Consider the following 21,851-nt stretch of genomic DNA (forward strand, 5'->3'; position numbering starts at 1 on the left):
TTGAAGAGGTGTTTAAGGGCTGTTTACAGTTTACCGACAGTGCTGTTGTCACACTAGACTCTATAGAGATAGGGGACTAGTCTTTATGGTTAAAATAGGACTACCGCTTCCCAGGGAATTCCTTCTAAGCTGACTCGTGTCCTAAAATCACACTGTGTTTTCTCTGTAGGTCGACAGTCCCAACTGTCAGTCCTGTTGTAGGAGAACTATATTCCTGCTATATTTATGGATGGTAAAACGCTGTTATGAGGAAGTAGAAGTGTCAATAGCCTGAGGTATGCCCCAGTAACAAACAGACACAGCCCTCTCTCTCACACTCACCCACTTCATCTGTATGTTGAACTGAGTGTTTGACCAGAGAAGGGGGGTGCACCATATCAGGTGGCTGGTGTCCTTCAATATCTTCACAGAGGGTTGCCAGACCTGTTCGTTTTCCCGCGTCATCAGAGTGGGTTGCCAGACCTGTTCATTTTCCCGCCTCATCAGAGCGGGTTGACAGACCTGTCTCTTTTCCTGCTCCATGCCTCTACCTGACACCACCTGCCAGTTATCTCCTCTCTTTCTCTCAGGCTGTTCTGTGGTCTAACCTCATTGACGGGGCTGGTTGTAGGTGTGCCAGGGTGGGAGTGTGTGTGTGACACTGCCTACCACCCCCCAGCTGCCAGAGGGGACAGGAGGTGATGGTGGAGGTGGCAGGAGGAGGTGCAGTTGGCACTGACAAGGGCTTTTAACTGCCTAGCAGGCCAACTAAGAGCCTGCTTACCCTCCCAACCTTTTTTTGTCGCTCTCTCGCTCTCACCCTCTCTCGCTCTCACCCTCTCTCTCACCCTCTCTCGCTCTCTCTCTCTCACCCTCTCTCTCTCTCACCCTCTCTCTCACCCTCTCTCTCTCTCTCTCTCTCTCTCTCTCTCTCTCTCTCTCTCTCTCTCTCTCTCTCTCTCTCTCTCTCCCAGCTGTTTCAGCAGCATGTGCAGCCAACGATAAAGATCTCTTGTTTGTAGTCAAAACAGGGGAAGGGAGGACTGGGTGGGAATAAACCATTATAAAGAAAAATCTGGCATGGCGTTAGGAAAGGTTGCGCGAGGCACACACCTTTCTGTTTTATCTGGTAGTTTTCTACGTTAGACTGATCCTTTATTCACACAATCTCAGAGTAGGAGTGATGTTCTAGGATCAGTTAAGCCTTTTAGATCATACTGAATAAGATTGTATAGACGGGGGGGTCTGATGTTTGATCAGCACTATGAGAAGCTTTTTAACACTAGAACCGCTGGGCCTCGAGGGAACCCACTACAAGCTAATGAGCAGTCATTCTGGAGTCTTATGGCTTGGGGGTAGAAGCTGTTAAGAAGCCTCTTGGACCTAGATTTGGGAGGGAATTGGGGAGAGGGGGAGGGGGGAGGGAGAGGGGGGGGGAGAGGGAGGGAGAAAGAGAGAGGGAGGGGGAAAGGGAGGGAGGGGGAAAGGGAGAGGGGGAAAGGGAGGGAGGGGGAAAGAGAGGGGGAGAGGGAGGGAGGGGGAAAGAGAGGGAGGGAGAGATCACATCAAATAACCCTGACCTCGGCATTAAAGAAAACAACAACATTCCCTACTTAGCCTATTGGTCTATCAGTAGCAGTAAAGTTCCTATAGAAGCAATACACTCTCACTGACTGTCACTATATGGCAGACAAAGTAGATCTGTCCTTTCCTTCTTCAATGTCACGGAAGCAGTGAGCTGATAGTGTCAAACATTTTACATTTTAGTCATTTAGCAGACGCTCTTATCCAGAGCGACTTACAGTTAGTGAGTCAGAGCATATGAGCGGAGTGGAGCGGGAGCGAGCGTGGAGCGTGAGCGGACGGATTTTGAACAGAGCGCAGAGCGGCATTTTTAAAAGGACGGAGCGTCGCCCTATGTCCCGCTCCAATTTCGCTCGCTCACACCACGAGTCTGAAGCATGCTCAAGCCTGACCCAGAATCCATCTGTTTAATTTAATTTGTGTCGTCCATGAATTTGTATTTTATAGAGCGAGAGGAGCAGCAGCAGCAACAAGAGAAAAGGGTTGAGGAATTCAAAAGTTTATTCACTGCACGCAAAGGCCCAACCATAACAAGGGAGAGAAAAAGAGAGCTGGATGTAGCATTTTTGAACCGCTGAGTAAAGGAGAACGCGAAGGGATGCAACACTTCGCCAGCGCAGCTCAACCGGGCTACACTCCCCCAAGAAACTATGATAAATCAGTACTTTACTTTGTCAAATTTACATCTGAGATGCCCCATTCACATGCTTCAGCTGGCGATCAAAAACGCCGTTAACAAGCACGACAACATTAATAGGCTGTTAGTGAAAGTCGGGCACCTGGTGAAAAGTGTACGCAAGAGCACAGAGGAAACCGACCAATTAGGTGTCCGCCCCACAAATGCCTGCGCCATTCGATGGAGCAGCCAGCTGCGGATGATTCAGTCGTTCATCCGGTTGTTCCAAAAAGACCCGTTATGGTAAAACAAACTCAAGTCTAATGTTGCTAACATCACCCTGAATCAAGTACGGCAGCTGACGCACCTTGTCAGTGTGCTGACACCACTAGCAGACCTCACAGACAAAATGAAGAAGGAGCTGGGGAACCTGGGGATGATCCTCCCTGCTGTCACAGAAATCAAATCCCTGCTCACCGATTACACTCACGCTGCACTTCCAATGGGCATCGCTGCTTTTGCAGAAACATTGGCAAACAACGTGTCAATTCGCTATGGAATATACTATACTGATTAACATCTCATTTTAGCATCAGTGTTAGATCCCCGTTTCAAGACAGAATGGATAATCCGAGATGAGTCTGTATGCAACAAATTCGGGGAGATAAAGTAAGGCTGTGGTTTAAGCTAAAAGTGAAATACATGCAGATTTTGTTCCTTTTTTGGAGTGAGCGGGGGGCGATTTGAGTGGAGCGCGATGCAAACTGCGTTGAGCGCTGAGCGGGGGGAGCGGAGGGGTGAACAGCTCCGTGAGCGAGGAGCTGAGATTCTCACCGCTCCACTCCGCTCATATGCTCTGTAGTGAGTGCATACATTTCCCCCCCCCCCCCCCATACTGGTCCCCTGTGGGAAACGAACCCACAACCCTTGCGTTGCAAACACCATGCTCTACCAACTGAGCTACAAACCCCTCATACATAGATCTTCCCCACCATCTCTCTCTCTCTCTCTCTCTCCTTCCCCGATCACAGCCAGCCATCCTCCTCTCTCTCCTATAAGGTGGGACTTGCGAAGCAAAAGTCCCAACTTTAAATCTTGGCAATGCTACTTCTTCTTCTTCTGGATGCTACTCCTCCTACACCGTTTAAGCTAGAAACGCCATTCAAACTTTCAAATGTGTAGACTGATCAGGACTGAGTTGCTTATGTACGTCCAACTTGTTGATGTCTTTTCTGCTTTTTAAACTATCATGAGATTCCTCAGCATTCCAAAGGTGCCTTTGTGACATCACACATCAGCATACAACATTCCATTCACTGAAAATGCAACTTTTGACACAAATCAGCTACTTTGACCACTTTCCCAACAAGTTAGACAGAAAGTTAGTGCATGACATCCTATTCAAATCTGGAATCTAAACAGAAATATCTGGTACATATCTTATGATACAGCTGTTTTAGTAATAACCGCAGCAACAATTTTTTGTCAAAATAAATTCTTACTGCCCTTTTAACCACTTTCACAAAATATTTAGACAAAGATGGAGCATATTACATTTTCCTCTACTTCTCTGCTATTCATATCTGAAACAGAATTACCCTGTGAGGACTAGGTGCCAGCCCACTTACCTTAAAGGGGGGGGAGAGAGACTGGATCTGTAGATGTTGTTTACTATTTGATGTTAGACAATGCAGTACTGTACTTTCAAATGATTTTCATAAAACAATAAGTTGTACATTTCTTCATCAATAAAAATTGGAAACTCAATCTGGGGTTAGTTTAAATTAGAAATACGTTTTTTTCTCCAACAATGTCTCCTTGTCTTCTGTATTCTATTACAGTTTGCATATACTGTATTCTAGTAGGAGTGTGTATAAAGTGTAGTAGTATGTGTGTAGTTATTAGTGATGAAATATGTGATCTAAAAATCCAAAGTAATAAAGTTGATAGTGTGGTCTATCAGAGTAATCAGACCAATTATTTGACAAAATGTAACTTTGACTATATGTAACTGATTGGCTTAAGTAAAACATTTTCAACAAAAATACTTTTAAAGAGTTAAAGCAAGTCCCACTAATTGTACTTCCTGTATAATTACCATCTAGTTCTCTCTCTCGCTCTCCTTTCCTTCTCACGCCATCTCCTGCCCACCACTCTCCAGGGTGTGTTGATCGGCTGGCCCCCTGTCTATATCACCAATTATTTTACAAAATTGAACTGTGACTATATGTCACTTCTTGGTTTAAGCCTCTCCATCCACCCCATCCCCTCCATCCTCTCCATCCTCTCCAATCTTCTCCATCCTCTCCAATCTTCTCCATCCTCCCCATCGTCTCCAATCTTCTCCATCCTCTACAATCGTCTCCATCCTCTCCATCTTCTCCATCCTCTCCAATCGTCTCCATCCCCTCCATTCTCTACATCGTCTCCATCCTCTCCAATCTTCTACATCGTCTCCATCCCCTCCATCCTCTCCAATCGTCTCCATCCTCTCCAATCGTCTCCATCCTCTCCAATCGTCTCCATCCTCTCCATCCTCTCCATCCCCTCCAATCGTCTCCATCCTCTCCAATCGTCTCCATCCTCTCCATCCCCTCCATCCTCTCCATCCCCTCCATCCTCTCCATCCTCTCCATCCCCTCCATCCTCTCCATCCTCCCCATCCTCTCCATCCCCTCCATCCTCTCCATCCTCCCCATCCTCTCCATCCTCTCCATCCCCTCCAATCGTCTCCATCCTCTCCAATCGTCTCCATCCTCTCCATCCTCTCCATCCTCTCCATCCTCTCCATCCCCTCCATCCCCTCCATCGTCTCCATCCTCTCCATCCTCTCCATCCCCTCCATCCTCTCCATCCTCCCCATCCTCCCCCTGGGTCGCCCTCTGCTATGTGTGAGCTTCCCCCTGGAAAGGGTGTGAAAAGCTCCCTAATGGCAGAACACACACACACACACACACACACACTGCACGTGGGGAGATAAATATATCTGTATTTATCTCATTGCCTGGATAGTTGCCTGGATAGATAGTTTGTTGTGTTTCTCCTCTTGGGTGTCCTCTAGTAAAGCTCCCCTCAAACTGTGTGTGTGTGTGTGTGTGTGTGTGTGTGTGTGTGTGTGTGTGTGTGTGTGTGTGTGTGTGTGTGTGTGTGTGTGCGCGCGCGCGCGCGCCTGGATAGTTTGTTATGAAAGAAAACTAACTTCAGGGTGTCCTCTAGTATTTCTCCCCTCTAACTGTAGTCTATGCTGTATAGCTATGTGGCATAGCTCATATCTCCCCTCTAACTGTTTAGAAGAGTCTGTGTTGCTGCAGGTCCTGTATGGCATTGCTGCTAGTTGACAGTGTTGTGTTGTTCAGTCAAACAATACTGTTTATCTCTCCATTCTCCTTCATCCATGGTCAGAGGTGATAACAACTGATAAGAGGGATTTGCTCTGTACTGTTTATGAATCTATAATGCAACACTGAGTTTGATTGGGGAGAATACGTATTTCTTTGTTCTTTTCTCCCCTGTGGTATTTTGTATTTAGTTTAAATGCAGGAAGTGAATTTATGATACAAGCAGGATGAATCTTAGACTAAAATCTGTGAGTTTGAGCGTCTACTCCCTGTGGAAATGAGATCAGTACAAACCAACCTTAGTCCCAGGGAGACAATCAGAACCAAGTCTGCTGCTTCTCTCCTTATCAAGCGTTCATAGTGGGATTTCCTTTAGGATTTATAAGGCCTGTCAGTTTTTGGGAGATGATGTTAGTGTTTTATTGACCCTGGAGCAGCTTTATGTAGTAGGAATATGTTTGGAATTAGAAATGTAGTCTAGTGCAGGAACCCAAACAACATAACAATGCTGGTTTTGAAAAGTCACCTCAGTTTTATCGGGTGTTTCTCTTGGTGAGAGGGAACATTCATCACTACTAGAAGAGGGCTAGAGAGACAGAACACAATATTCTCCTAGTGTTGGGGTAACCACGGTAACAACACCTGTAGCATAGTGGGTGGTACTATCTATTCTGTTGGGGTAACCATGGTAACAACACCTGTAGGATTGTGGTTGGTACTGTCTATATTTTGTTGGGTTAACCATGGTAACAACAGCATTGTGGGTGGTACTGTATATATTTTGTTGGGTTAACCATGGTAACAACAACATAGTGGGTGGTACTGTATATATTTTGTTGGGTTAACCATGTAACAACAACATAGTGGGTGGTACTGTCTATATTTTGTTGGGTTAACCATGGTAACAACATCATAGTGGGTGGTACTATCTATATTATGTTGGGTTAACCATGGTAACAACAGCATTGTGGGTGGTACTGTCTATATTTTGATAGGTTAACCATGGTAACAACAGCATTGTGGGTGGTACTGTCTATATTCTGTTGGGTTAACCATGCTTACAACAACATAGTGGGTGGTACTGTCTATTTTGTTGGGTTAACCATGGTAACAACAGCATTGTGGGTGGTACTGTCTATATCTTGTTAGGTTAACCATGGTAACAACATCATAGTGGGTGGTACTGTCTATATTCTGTTGGGTTAACCATGCTTACAACAGCATTGTGGGTGGTACTGTCTATATTTTGTTGGGTTAACCATGGTAACAACATCATAGTGGGTGGTACTGTCTATATTATGTTGGGTTAACCATGGTAACAACAGCATTGTGGGTGGTTCTGTCTATTTTGTTGGGTTAACCATGATAACAACATCATAGTGGGTGGTACTGTCTATATTCTGTTGGGTTAACCATGGTAACAACAACATAGTGGGTGGTACTGTCTATATTCTGTTGGGTTAACCATGGTAACAACAGCATTGTGGTTGGTACTGTATATATTTTGTTGGGTTAACCAGGTAACAACATCATTGTGGGTGGTACTGTCTATATTTTGTTGGGTTAACCATGGTAACAACATAATGGGTGGTACTGTCTATATTCTGTTGGGTTAACCATGTAACAACAACATAGTGGGTGGTACTGTCTATATTTTGTTGGGTTAACCATGGTAACAACATAGTGGGTGGTACTGTCTATATTATGTTGGGTTAACCATGGTAACAACAACATAGTGGGTGGTACTGTCTATATTCTGTTGGGTTAACCATGATAACACCATAGTGGGTGGTACTGTCTATATTTTGTTGGGTTAACCATGGTAACAACATAGTGGGTGGTACTGTCTATATTTTGTTGGGTTAACCATGGTAACAACAACATAGTGGGTGGTACTGTCTATATTTTGTTGGGTTAACCATTGTAACAACAACATAGTGGGTGGTACTGTCTATATTTTGTTGGGTTAACCATGGTAACAACAATAGTGGGTGGTACTGTCTATATTTTGTTGGGTTAACCATGGTAACAACAACAGTGGGTGGTACTGTCTATTCTGTTGGGTTAACCATGGTAACAACAACATAGTGGGTGGTACTGTCTATATTTTGTTGGGTTAACCATGGTAACAGCAACATAGTGGGTGGTACTGTCTATGTTCTGTTTGGGTAACCATGGTAACAACAGCATAGTGGGAGGTGGGATACTACAGTCAGGTACACAAGACCTACTTAGACCTGCATCTATACATCCATACATCTCATCGTCTTAGATACCACCTGGTGTTGACCTTTGACTCCTAGCAGGCCAAGGCAGACAGCCCCCCTCCCACACATGCTCAGTGGGTTCCATTCCTCACCGTCGACCCAGTGTGGTCCCAGTTTGTGTGTGTGTGGCTAGGAGCAGCAGGAGGGGTGTCAGGACCAGGAAATCTAATTTGCAGCTCAATCTTTTTGTCTCCGGGGTTATTATTCAGAACCTTCTAGCCTGAGCGCCTCAAACAATCCTCAGGCCTTTCAGCACAGCCACACTACCTTGGAAATGGGTGAGGGGACACACACACACACATATACACACACACACACCATGCTATGTTGTTGTCTAGGGTCTCTCTTTATGTAGTGTTGTGGTGTCTCTCTTGTCGTGATGTGTGTTTTGTTCTCTATTTGTATTTATTTATTTATTTTTTATCCCAGCCCCCGTCCCCACAGGAGGCCTTCTGCCTTTTGGTAGGCCCGTCATTGTAAAAAAGAATTTGTTCTTAACTGACTTGCCTAGTTAAATAAAGGTAAAATATTTTTTTTTACATCAGCCATACAGAGAGAAAAGCTGAGTAACCTTGTGGATTATAAAGGCCCATCTGGCAGGCTGTTGACATTAGGGGACAGACAGTTATGGCTAGCAGACCACTGAAGGAGAGACAGACAGCCTTCAGCAGGGGAGAGATGGAAGAAAATAAAAGAGAGACTGGATTGTGTGAGAGATACAGATACAAGGGCTGGTTGATCCCTCCCTCCCTCTCTCCTCTCCTCCCTCTACAAGGGCTGGTTGATCCCTCCCTCCCTCTCTCTTCTCCTCCCTCTACAAGGGCTGGTTGATCAGAATGAGCGGAGACCAAACAAAGGTGGTTGAAGCAAATTTCTTCCAACTGAAAAGCCTTTTGGAAATCAATGTCAAGGTTGTTGTAGTTAACAGCACAGCACTCCGAGATGGGAACAGACCACGCTCACTTGGATGTTTGCTAGATACACATGCACACACACACATACACACACAGAGAACACACGCACCCTTCTGTGCTGAATATAACAGCAAATTTAAATGTCCTATTCTGTCGGCAGTTTGGTTTTGAAGGGAGGGAGCCGTGTAAACAAGCTTTCCATGCTTCCTTTAACAGGATGTTGTTTGGTGTGTGTGTGTGTGTGTGTGTGTGTGTGTGTCTGTCTAAACAGTTTGCATTGTTATCCACCTGAACTGATATCTTTGTAAAGGTGGAAGTGGCTATTGTCACCAGACATAGAGCTGTATTTGAATATCAGTTGGAGCATGGATAAGCAGCAGTTTCCTCTGTATTAAGGGTATGGTAGGATAAAGACCATGTTCCTCTGTATTAAGGGTATGGTAGGATAAAGACCATGTTCCTCTGTATTAAGGGTATGGTAGGATAAAGATCATGTTCCTCTGTATTAAGGGTATGGTAGGATAAAGATCATGTTCCTCTGTATTAAGGGTATGGTAGGATAAAGATCATGTTCCTCTGTATTAAGGGTATGGTAGGATAAATATCATGTTCCTCTGTATTAAGGGTATGGTAGGATAAAGATCATGTTCCTCTGTATTAAGGGTATGGTAGGATAAAGATCATGTTCCTCTGTATTAAGGGTATGGTAGGATAAAGATCATGTTCCTCTGTATTAAGGGTATGGTAGGATAAAGATCATGTTCCTCTGTATTAAGGGTATGGTAGGATAAAGATCATGTTCCTCTGTATTAAGGGTATGGTAGGATAAAGATCATGTTCCTCTGTATTAAGGGTATGGAAGGATAAAGACCATGTTCCTCTGTATTAAGGCTATAGTAGGATAAAGAGAGGTGGTTATATGTTGTGTGGTCCACAAGGATCTTACTGCTATCTGTCATTGTCAGCCTCTTTCATTTCTACTGCAGAGGACTACACCTATGAGAGTGATGGTGTGTGTGTGTGTGTTAATGAAACCAAACTGAGCCATGAAAACGCCAGGCAGCAGCACCTCAGGCCTATACAGCTATCGTCATGGCCGATCTGTCTGCTTGTGTGTGACAGCGTGTCCAGTGTGTGTGTGTGAGACAGTGTGTCCAGTGTGTGTGAGACAGCGTGTCCAGTGTGTGTGAGACAGCATGTCCAGTGTGTGTGAGACAGCGTGTCCAGTGTGTGTGAGACAGCGTGTCCAGTGTGTGTGAGACAGAGTGTCCAGTGTGTGTATGAGAGACAGCGTGTCCAGTGTGTGTGTGTGTGTGAGAGACAGCGTGTCCAGTGTGTGAGAGACAGCGTGTCCAGTGTTTGAGAGACAGCGTGTCCAGTGTTTGAGAGACAGCGTGTCCAGTGTTTGTGAGACAGCGTGTCCATAGTGTATGAGACAGCGTGTCCAGTGTGTGGTAGACAGCGTGTCCAGTGTGTGGTAGACAGCGTGTCCAGTGTGTGTGAGACAGCGTGTCCAGTGTGTGTGAGACAGCGTGTCCAGTGTGTGTGAGACAGCGTGTCCAGTGTGTGTGAGACAGCGTGTCCAGTGTGTGTATGAGAGACAGCGTGTCCAGTGTGTGTGTGTGAGAGACAGCGTGTCCAGTGTGTGAGACAGCATGTCCAGTGTGTGTGTGTGTGTGAGAGAGACAGCATGTCCAGTGTGTGTGTGTGTGACAGCGTGTCCAGTGTGTGAGAGACAGCGTGTCCAGTGTGTGAGACAGCATGTCCAGTGTGTGTGTGTGTGTGAGAGAGACAGCATGTCCAGTGTGTGTGTGTGTGTGAGAGAGACAGCATGTCCAGTGTGTGTGAGACAGCGTGTCCAGTGTGTGAGAGACAGTGTGTCCAGTGTGTGTGTGTGTGTGTGTGAGAGACAGCGTGTCCAGTGTGTGTGTGAGAGACAGCGTGTCCAGTGTGTGTGAGACTGCGTGTCCAGTGTGTGTGACTGCGTGTCCAGTGTGTGTGTGTGTGTGAGACAGCGTGTCCAGTGTGTGTGAGACAGCGTGTCCAGTGTGTGTGAGACAGCGTGTCCAGTGTGTGTGTGAGACAGCGTGTCCAGTGTGTGTGTGTGAGACGGCGTGTCCAGTGTGTGTTAGACGGCGTGTCCAGTGTGTGTGTGAGACGGCGTGTCCAGTGTGTGTGTGAGACGGCGTGTCCAGTGTGTGTGTGAGACGGCGTGTCCAGTGTGTGTGTGTGAGACGGCGTGTCCAGTGTGTGTGTGAGACGGCGTGTCCAGTGTGTGTGTGAGACGGCGTGTCCAGTGTGTGTGTGAGAGACGGCGTGTCCAGTGTGTGTGTGTGTGAGACGGCGTGTCCAGTGTGTGTGTGAGACGGCGTGTCCAGTGTGTGTGTGAGACGGCGTGTCCAGTGTGTGTGTGAGACGGCGTGTCCAGTGTGTGTGTGAGACGGCGTGTCCAGTGTGTGTGTGAGACGGCGTGTCCAGTGTGTGTGTGAGGCGGCGTGTCCAGTGTGTGTGTGAGACGGCGTGTCCAGTGTGTGTGTGAGACGGCGTGTCCAGTGTGTGTGTGAGACGGCGTGTCCAGTGTGTGTGTGAGAGACAGCGTGTCCAGTGTGTGTGAGAGACAGCGTGTCCAGTGTGTGTGAGAGACAGCGTGTCCAGTGTGTGTGAGAGACAGCGTGTCCAGTGTGTGTGAGAGAGACAGCGTGTCCAGTGTGTGTGAGGCAGGGCTCCCAGCTAACCACTGCTGTCCTGTTCAACCACACCGCTCCGCTCATCGCCATGCTTGCCCTCCCGCCTGGACGCTCCAACTGGCCTTAACACAGCATCCCTCAGCACGCATATCACACTGCACACCGGGAGGGAGCTCAGAGCTACACGCAGAAGTCACACACACACACACACACACTGGACACGCTGTCTCACGCGCGCACACACACACACACACACACACACACATTTTTCCTTGGAACTTGAACACACGCCATGACCAGCAACCTCTCCTCTCCTCACACACCAAACTACTCCCCACCCCAGATCCCTCTCCAGTGGGGCTCTCTAAGGGGGGTCTGTATTGGAGGTCGGTCGCACAAATAGACAGTGTTCCTGAGCTGCAGACATTTCAGGCCATATTATCCGATGGGCGGCATTGCGGGGGGGCAGCGCCGACTCTCGCCTCAGCCCCCCCAATCACACATCCCTCACTGCAGCAACCTGACATGTGGCGAGAGGAGAGGCCGCCCAGTCAAGCGGACATCTTCCATCTCCAGACCTGAAGTGACATTTTAGTGCTGTTGGATAGAAGATAAAATGTCAGTTTGGCCCCATTACCTCTGGTCAACACTGAGGTAGGACAGGACTAGTATCTCTCATTACCTCTGGTCAACACTGAGGTATGACATGACTAGTATCTCTCATTACCTCTGGTCAACACTGAGGTAGGACAGGACTAGTATCTCTCATTACCTCTGGTCAACACTGAGGTATGACATGACTAGTATCTCTCATTACCTCTGGTCAACACTGAGGTAGGACAGGACTAGTATATCTCATTACCTCTGGTCAACACTGAGGTATGACATGACTAGTATCTCTCATTACCTCTGGTCAACACTGAGGTATGACATGACTAGTATCTCTCATTACCTCTGGTCAACACTGAGGTAGGACAGGACTAGTATCTCTCATTACCTCTGGTCAACACTGAGGTATGACATGACTAGTATCTCTCATTACCTCTGGTCAACACTGAGATATGACATGACTAGTATCTCTCATTACCTCTGGTCAACACTGAGGTAGGACAGGACTAGTATCTCTCATTACCTCTGGTCAACACTGAGGTATGACATGACTAGTATCTCTCATTACCTCTGGTCAACACTGAGGTAGGACAGGACTAGTATCTCTCATTACCTCTGGTCAACACTGAGGTAGGACAGGACTAGTATCTCTCATTACCTCTGGTCAACAATGAGGTATGACAGGACTAGTATCTCTCATTACCTCTGGTCAACACTGAGGTAGGACAGGACTAGTATCTCTCATTACCTCTGGTCAACACTGAGGTATGACATGACTAGTATCTCTCATTACCTCTGGTCAACACTGAGGTATGACATGACTAGTATCTCTCATTACCTCTGGTCAACACTGAGGTATGACATGACTAGTATCTCTCATTACCTCTGGTCAACACTGAGGTAGGACAGGACTAGTATCTCTCATTACCTCTGGTCAACATTGAGGTAGGACAGGACTAGTATCTCTCATTACCTCTGGTCAACACTGAGATATGACATGACTAGTATCTCTCATTACCTCTGGTCAACACTGAGATATGACATGACTAGTATCTCTCATTACCTCTGGTCAACACTGAGATGGTCAACACTGAGGTAGGACAGGATGGGCTAGGACAGGACAGGGGCTAGGAGTTAACGGGTTAGGAGAGGACGGGTTAGGAGAGGACACGGGCTAGGACAGGTGGTAGGAGAGGACGGGCTAGGACAAGACAGGGACTAGGAGAGGACATGGGCCAGGAGAGGACATGGGCCAGGACAGGACAGGGGCTAGGAGAGGACATGGACTAGGAGAGGACATGGGCCAGGAGAGGACATGGGCCAGGAGAGGACATGGGCTAGGACAGGACAGGGGCTAGGAGTGAACAGGGGTTAGGACAGGACAGGGTTTAGGAGAGGACACGGGTTAGGACAAGCATTAGGACAGGCGTTAGGAGAGGACGGGATAGGACAGGCGTTAGGAGAGGACGGGATAGGACAGAACAGGGGCTAGGAGAGGACAGGGACTAAGAGGACATTGGTTAGGAGAGGACTAGGACATGGGCTAGGAGAGAACGGGCTAGGAGAGGACACAGGTTAGGAGAGGACAGGGGCTAGGAGAGGACAGGGGCTAGGAGAGGACAGGGGTAAGGACAGGACAAAGACTAGGAGAGGACAGGGGCTAGGAGAGGACAGGGGTAAGGACAGGACAAAGACTAGGAGAGGACAGGGGCTAGGAGAGGACAGGGGTAAGGACAGGACAAAGACTAGGAGAGGACAGGGGCTAGGAGAGGACAGGGGTAAGGACAGGACAAAGACTAGGAGAGGACAGGGGCTAGGAGAGGGTCAGGCTACACTCTTCTCTCCAAACACCTAGTACAGTTTTGTCTATTCCTTCAGGGCCTCCTGTTCTGTTCTTTAAGATGCTCTAGACTAGCGTCCCATCCAGGGTGTGTGTTGTACATCAAGCTTCCTCATGCTACAGAAACAGGAGATAGGCTCCTGCCCTGTGGGCTGTTATGGCTTGGACAAGACTTACTTCTTAATTCTGTGGATCTGGGTGTATGGTATCAACGCCGGAATATTATTCAACGGCCAGCTCGGCCTGGTGCTCTCTCTCTCTCACCACAATAGATTTACAGAGGTGAAATAAATATATAAACATATAAGGGCAGCTTGACTGACACATTTCATTATTGCAAATATGTACCCGGCTATAATCTATCTTTGTGCTGTCTGCTCGGGCACATGCTTGCCTTAATAAAATATTTCACCCATCTCACAGAGAGCAGTGAGTCAAGGTTTTTTTAGGTTATGCAATTAATTATTTGCTTTTTAATAACTATGGCCATTGGCAGGAGACACTGTTGTAAACAGATAGTATAACGGCCAGGGTCATAAATCTTATGGTATGATTTACAATACCTTTAAAACCATATCTCCCTGTATCATTAGCTGTGTTTAAACAAACAAACACACACACACACAGTGGCAGGCAGATTGAACTACCCCAGGCCTGTCAATGCAATGTGCAGAGCAGCAGCAGAAACAGACTCACACACAGCGAGTCCACAAGTGTGGAAGGAGGGATCCTTAGGAATCACCAGAGGGATGAGTTCACCTTTTAAATGTCCTCAGAAACACAAGAGTGTGAAATATATATCAAAGCTACAGCGCTGACTCAATGGAGCCTCTGTCTCCGGTTGTGTCCCAAATGACACCCTATTCCTTATGTAGTGCACTACATTTAACCAGGGTCCATGGGGCTATAGTCATAAGTAGTGCACTGTATAGGGAATAGGGTGCCATTTGGGACTGAACTGCTATCAGAAGAGATGAGATCTACAGAGAAACACTAGATGTCTAGTTTATACCACAACACTACTGACCCACACCTCCACAACACTACTGACCCACACACACACTGCTGACCCCACCTCCACAACACTACTGACCCACACCTCCACGACACTACTGACCCACACCTCCACAACACTACTGACCCACACCTCCACAACACTACTGACCCACACCTCCACAACACTACTGACCCACACCCCCACAACACTACTGACCCACACCCCCACAACACTACTGACCCACACCCCCACAACACTACTGACCCACACCCCCACAACACTACTGACCCACACCTCCACAACACTACTGACCCACACCTCCACAACACTACTGACCCACAACCCCACAACACTACTGACCCACACCCCCACAACACTACTGACCCACACCCCCACAACACTACTGACCCACACCCCCACAACACTACTGACCCACACCTCCACAACACTACTGACCCACACCTCCACAACACTACTGACCCACACCCCCACAACACTACTGACCCACACCCCCACAACACTACTGACCCACATCCCCACAACACTACTGACCCACACCTCCACAACACTACTGACCCACACCTCCACAACACTACTGACTCACACATCCACAACACTACTGACTCAACAACGTGTCCTCTCATATCAACTTATCTTGCCACGTATTGAAAGCCGTTGCTGAGGACAATTATTCCAGGATTAGGGGAGGTAAACATGTACTAATTTCTTATAACATCCATTTGATTGCATATGCTTGTGCTGCTGAAGACCTGGTTTTTGTATGTCTGTTCGGTTTCATTTCGATTTCAGTTTTATTTACATTAAATGCACTATGTGTTATTATGTGGGTTGAATGCTTTAACACAGAATAAAACAATGAATAAAAGTCCAATGATGGTAGTGCCTGCCCATTACTGCTTATCACTTATTAACCATAATTTATTCACATTACTTTACTTTAATAAAATATTTCAGTTGTTGTGTATATTACATTTGTTTTATTTGATGACTTTATTATTTCATTCCAAGTCATCATCTCATCTCTATAGAGCTGCTGCCTATGCTGTCTGACAAAATCACAATTTTAGTAGTTCTTCAAAAGTAAATAAGACATACTTTTATGACTGCTGAATACCAACTATCAATCACTTAGATAATGTATTTTCAGGTAGAGATACCTCGCAAAGCAACTGCTTTCGATCCCTCTCCATCACGCGTTCTCTCTCCTCTCCGTCTCGTGTCTGCTCCGCACAGACCGGACAAGTAGACAGGCACTGAATGGATTATAGTCATTGTAGTTAATTACCACGTTTTCTGTGCTAAACTATGTAGAATAACTCCCTACTACATCGCACAGTTTGAACTTGATCTGATCTATCTCTAGAGAAAATGCACATTGAGCTCAGAAAAAAAACAAAATTGAATTCAAATAATTGAACCAACGTTGGTCAATTAGTTTTTTTTTTATAACAACGGACATTTGGGTGAATCCCTCAGCACTGGTTGGCTGGCTGTCTTCTATACTTCTATCACTGCTGTCATGTCTCTTTCTGGGACTTTCTGTATTGTGGGTTAATCAAGGATAGAATATGTGAGGACACACATACACTAACTCACCCCACACACACATACCTCTCCTTCCCCTGCCTGCCTTCATCGTTTCTGCACTTACCTCTCGCTCTCTCGCTCTCTTGCTCTCTCGCTCTGTGCTCTGCTAAACTAAACACAGTAAACAGTAGTAATGGCCTTGTACAACATTCCTGATGCCTCTGGTTCCAGCAGCAACAGCTTGGATCACTAATTGGCAGGGCTATAGTACAGCTGAACTCATTGTTCACCCACAGAGGTTTCTAAACACTATTGTACTGTGGTATGTTTGTCGGAGAGACACACTGTACTGTACTGTAGCTACCTCTGGCAGATAAAAAGGTTTCTTTTGAAGAGTTTTGTTTTGATGAAGGTTATTGGTGGACTGGCTTTGTGAGGGGAGTTATGTTCTATTGTTGTGTGGAGAGACTAACCTTGACCAGCTAGGCTCCTAACAACACACTGTGTCCCAAATGACACCCTATTCCCTGTATAGTGTACTGCAGGGCCCATATGGCTCTGGTCAAAGGTAGTGTACTATATAAACAGCATAGGGTTCCATTTGGGACGCTCCCTCTGGAGAATGTCTTTCAACACTGGAGCGGTTTCTATTTGAGCTTGACTGTAAAGGCTCAGGTGTTCGGCATTATTCGCTTGATTTTTGCTTCAAATACAATTGTGTGTGTGTTTGTATTGACAATAGTTAAAGTATTGTCAATATACACAGAGCTTTTTCTAATTTCCTTTAAAGCTTATTTTGCTCCTGCAAATTTGAAACTTCTTCCTCGGTGGCATAAAATCACCATTAGTCCCCCAGGTTGTGATTTGGGACTCTATGCCTGCCTGCCTCTCTGCCTGGCTGATTGAAGCCGCGGGGGTCCTCTGAGATGCACAACCAGCTTTTAGTGGGTGTTGCTGGCATGTTTTAACAACAGGGAGGCCCCGGGTCCAGTCCTGCCAATTTCTCTTTCCCCACCAAGATTTCACAGAGCAGTGATGCCATCTTAACGCTCCAACACCTTCCATTTGGAATGATTTGCCAGCATAGTGAACTGAAAGCATTTATTTTGGAGGGAAAGGAGGGTTGGGGAAGGGAGGGGTCGGCGTCCCTGATCAATAATTTACAAGTGACATGTTTTTTACATTTAAGGCCTCCATGGTTGTTTTGACGGGGGTGAAGAGGAGTGAGACTGGGGAGGAGAGGTGAGTGGGAGAGTTGTTAGCCATGTGGGGGCCAGTTAGCTGCTGTACAGGTCAGCTGGCTGATGTACGGGCCAGTTGGCTGCTGTACAGGTCAGCTGGCTGATGTACAGGCCAGTTGGCTGCTGTACGGGCCAGCTGGCTGATGTACGGGCCAGTTGGCTGCTGTACAGGTCAGCTGGCTGATGTACGGGCCAGTTGGCTGATGTACGGGCCAGTTGGCTGCTGTATGGGCAGCCAGCTGGCCCATTCGGCAGCCAGCTGGCCCATTCGGCAGCCAGCTGGCCCATTCGGCAGCCAGCTGGCCCATACAGTGACTTCTTCTACATTTGCACTGCTCTGCGGCTAGTGTGATAGGATGATAACCAGTTTCCTTATGTAATGGGATGAGAAAGTAGGTTATAGAAGGACGAGTGTAAAAAGGATAATACGGTTACGGCCTGTTCATTATGTTGTCTTATAATGCTCTGCTATACACACACATACACACTGATGATTCATCCCCTAGTACAGTAAAGCAATAAGTGAGTGAGGCTGCTGCCTGCCAAACAACATTTGTTGTTTCTAAATTAGGTGGTTAATTACAGACAATTAAAGAGGGTGTGATAATTATTATGGCATCTACATGCAGCTGTGAATGAAAGATTACTGGAGTATTTCTGATGTCCTCTGTACAGAGCTAAATACAGCAGAACTCGGTGGGCTATACAATGTGGGGGTTTATTTACATAACATACTCCATAGTCATTAACATAACATACTCCTGATTTTTATAGCAAGGTATAGAGAAGGCATGGGTGGTTTATTGTACAGAGGTGGCTCTGAATAGAAGTGGCTCTGAAGGTCCATTTCTTGTATGCACTGTTGGTTCCTGAGGTCATCGGGTTTGCTATTCCTGCTAGCTCTGAGCCATTCATATCTATTGATAATATCTATCTGGTCAATAACATAAAACAGAGCAAGGGTATGGTTTTCGCCAGGCATTACTAGAACCATGTTGTCCAAAAAGTTATACTTTTGAATCATCTGTCCATAGAACGTTCTTCCAAGTGTCTTGATGATCATCCAGGAGCTTTTTGGCAAACTTGAGTCAACTTTTTGGACGAGATGGGTCCCATTATGCCTGGCGAAAACCAAACACTGCATTCCACAGTAAGAACATCATACCAAAGGTCAAGCATGGCGGTGGTGGTGTGATGGTTTGGGGATGCTTTGCTGCCTCAGGACCTGGACGACTTGCCTTAATAGAAGGAACCATGAATTCTGCTCTGTATCAGAGAATTCTACAGGAGAATGTCAGACCATCCTTCTGTGAGCTGAAGCTGAAGCGCAGCTGGGTCATGCAGCAAGACAATGATCCAAAACACACAATCAAGTCTACATGAAAATTGCTAAAAAGCAACAAATTGGAAATTTTGGAATGGCCTGACCTAATCCCAATTGAGATGTTGTGGCAGGACTTGAAATGAGCAGTTCATACTTGAAAACCTACACGTCACTGAGTTAAAGCAGTTCTGCATGAAAGAGTGGGCCAACATTCCTCCACAGCGACGTGAGAGTCTGATCAACAACTACAGGAAGCATTTGGTTGGAGTCATTGCAGCTAAAGGTGGCACAACCAGTTATTGAGTGTAAGGGGGCAATTACTTTTTCACACAGGGGAATTGGGTGTTGCATAACTTTGTTTATGAAATAAATATGTAATTGTTGTGTTATTTGTTCACTTATGTTCCCTTTATCTAATATTAGGTTTTGGTTGAAGATCTGATAACATTCAGTATCACAAATATGCAAAAGTTGAGAAAATTAGAAAGGGGGCAAATACTTTTTCATAGCACTGTATGTATATATATATCATATACAGTTCCTTCGTAAAGTATTCATACTCCTTCACTTTTTCCACATTTTGTTACGTTACAGCCTTATTCTAAAATGGATTGAATAAATCAAAATCATCAGCAATGATGACACAATATCCCATACAGTGAGGGAAAAAAGTATTTGATCCCCTGCTGATTTTGTACGTTTGCCCACTGACAAAGAAATGATCAGTCTATAATTTTAATGGTAGGTTTATTTGAACAGTGAGAGACAGAATAACAACAAAAAAATCCAGAAAAACGCATGTCAAAAATGTTATAAATTGATTTGCATTTTAATGAGGGAAATAAGTATTTGACCCCTCTGCAAAACATGACTTAGTACTTGACAAGACCCTCCCGTATAGTTCTGGGCTGATTCCTCACCGTTCTCATGATCATTGCAACTCCACGAGGTGAGATCTTGCATGGAGCCCCAGGCCGAGGGAGATTGACAGTTATTTTGTGTTTCTTCCATTTGCGAATAATTGCACCTAACTACACGGGAGGATCTTGTCAATGATCTCGAGGCAGCTGGGACCATAGTCACCAAGAAAACAATTGGTAACACACTACGCCGTGAAGGACTGAAATCCTGCAGCGCCCGCAAGGTCCCCCTGCTCAAGAAAGCACATATACAGGCCCGTCTGAAGTTTGCCAATGAACATCTGAACGATTCAGAGGAGAACTGGGTGAAAGTGTTGTGGTCAGATGAGACCAAAATCGAGCTCTTTGGCATCAACTCAACTCGCCGTGTTTGGAGGAGGAGGAATGCTGCCTATGACCCCAAGAACACCATCCCCACCGTCAAACGTGGAGGTGGAAACATTATGCTTTGGGGGTGTTTTTCTGCTAAGGGGACAACTTCACCGCATCAAAGGGACAATGGACGGGGCCATGTACCGTCAAATCTTGGGTGAGAACCTCCTTCCCTCAGCCAGGGCATTGAAAATGGGTCGTGGATGGGTATTCCAGCATGACAATGACCCAAAACACACAGCCAAGGCAACAAAGGAGTGGCTCAAGAAGAGTCACATTAAGGTCCTGGAGTGGCCTAGCCAGTCTCCAGACCTTAATCCCATAGAAAATCTGTGGAGGGAGCTGAAGGTTTGAGTTGCCAAACGTCAGGCTCGAAACCTTAATGACTTGGAGAAGATCTGCAAAGAGGAGTGGGACAAAATCCCTCCTGAGATGTGTGCAAACCTGGTGGCCAACTACAAGAAACGTCTGACCTCTGTGATTGCCAACAAGGGTTTTGCCACCAAGTACTAAGTAATGTTTTGCAGAGGGGTCAAATACTTATTTCCCTCATTAAAATGAAAATCATTTTATAACATTTTTGACATGTGTTATTCTGGATTTTTTTTGTTGTTATTCTGTCTCTCACTGTTTCAAATAAACCTACCATTGAAATTATAGACTGATCATGTCTTTGTCAGTGGGCAAACGTACAAAATCAGCAGGGATCAAATACTTTTTTCCCTCACTGTAAGTATTCAGACCCTTTGCTATGAGACTCGAAATTGAGCTCAGGTGCATTCTGTTTCCATTGATCATCCTTGAGATGTTTCTACAATTTGATTGGAGCCCACCTGTGGTAAATTAAATTGATTGGACATGTTTTGGGAAGGCACACACGTGTCTATGTGATCACGCTCTCCGTAGCCGATGTGAGTAAGACTTTTAAGCAGGTCAACATTCACAAGGCCGCAGGGCCAGACGGATTACCAGGACGTGTACTCCGAGCATGTGCTGACCAACTGGCAAGTGTCTTCACTGACATTTTCAACATGTCCCTGACTGAGTCTGTAATACCAACATGTTTCAAGCAGACCACCATAGTCCCCGTGCCCAAGGACTCTAAGATAACCTGCCTAAATGACTACCGACCCGTAGCACTGACGTCTGTAGCCATGAAGTGCTTTGAAAGGCTGGTCATGGCTCACATCAACAGCATTATCCCAGAAACCCTAGACCCACTCCAATTTGCATACCGCCCCAACAGATCCACAGATGATGCAATCTCTATTGCACTCCACACTGCCCTTTCCCACCTGGACAAGAGGAACACCTACGTGAGAATGCTATTCATTGACTACAGCTCAGCATTCAACACCATAGTGCCCTCTAAGCTCATCACTAAGCTAAGGATCCTGGGACTAAACACCTCCCTCTGCAACTGGATCCTGGACTTCCTGACGGGCCGCCCCCAGGTGGTAAGGGTAGGTAACAACACATCTGCCACACTGATCCTCAACACGGGGGCCCCTCAGGGGTGCGTGCTCAGTCCCCTCCTGTACTCTCTGTTCACCCATGACTGCATGGCCAGGCACGACTCCAACACCATCATTAAGTTTGCCGACGACACAACAGT

General features: G+C 46.2%; 1 protein-coding gene across 1 annotated transcript in view; it reads left to right on the plus strand.

The window, feature by feature from the left end:
• cdkal1 (CDK5 regulatory subunit associated protein 1-like 1) overlaps positions 1-21,851 on the plus strand; it is a 993,836-nt gene that overhangs the window by 276,234 nt on the left and 695,751 nt on the right. The gene's annotated exons all lie outside the window — the stretch shown is intronic.

Source organism: Coregonus lavaretus (assembly GCF_964263955.1).
Source record: "Coregonus lavaretus genome assembly, chromosome: 3".
Classification (NCBI taxonomy): domain Eukaryota; kingdom Metazoa; phylum Chordata; class Actinopteri; order Salmoniformes; family Salmonidae; genus Coregonus; species Coregonus lavaretus.